A 772-nucleotide genomic window follows, 5' to 3' on the forward strand; every position below is an offset into this window, starting at 1 on the left:
TTCAATTTTCCAGACTTAGAGCAGTGGTTCTCAACTTTCCTAATGCTACAACCCTTTAATACAGTTCCTAATGTTGTAGTGACCCCTAAACATAACATTACTATTATTTTTTGTTTGTTTGTTTGTTTGTTTGTTTGTTTTTCAAGACAGGGTTTCTCTGTGTAACAGTCCCAGCTCTGATAGAGAGCAGCCTGGCCTTGGATTCAGAAGTCTGCCTGTCTCTGCCTCCCAAGTGCCAAAGCAGTATTTTTGTCACTACTTCATAACTGTGAAGTTGCTGCTGTTAAGAACTGTAATGTGAATATTTTGGAAATAGAGATTTGCCCAAAGGGTGGAGAGCTGAGTAACACAGGGATGCTATGGCTACCTTTCCTGCTGTGAAATGAGATGGGCAGGAGCTCAGTCCTGGTCTGACCTAGGCACACTTGGACACATACTCCAAGGTGGAAGAATGATTGCCATGGGAACAGCTCAGTAAAGTGCTCTCTCCGTAATCAGGAGGACCAGGGCTCAGATCCTCTGTAGTCAACCACTGTCAGGCACGCAGGGTGGCCCACCTGTAAGTCAAGTCTCGGATGGCAACTGCTACAGCGACACAGGCTAGACAGACTGGCTCAATCAGGAACACTGAGAGACCCATCTCTAAAGAGTGCAGTGGAAGAGTGATCTACCGTGATATTGACCTCCAGGCCTACAAACATATCAGCACACACACATGCATCTATGTGTTACAAATGTACACATACAAACACAGGGAAATTGGAAGATAAAG

At 44.9% G+C, this 772-nt stretch overlaps 1 protein-coding gene across 1 annotated transcript in view; it reads right to left on the reverse strand.

Moving 5' to 3' along the window:
- Gtf2i (general transcription factor IIi) overlaps positions 1-772 on the reverse strand; it is a 61,336-nt gene that overhangs the window by 24,922 nt on the left and 35,642 nt on the right. The window lies entirely within an intron of this gene.

The sequence above is a fragment of the Mastomys coucha genome, unplaced genomic scaffold (assembly GCF_008632895.1).
Source record: "Mastomys coucha isolate ucsf_1 unplaced genomic scaffold, UCSF_Mcou_1 pScaffold22, whole genome shotgun sequence".
NCBI lineage: Eukaryota > Metazoa > Chordata > Mammalia > Rodentia > Muridae > Mastomys > Mastomys coucha.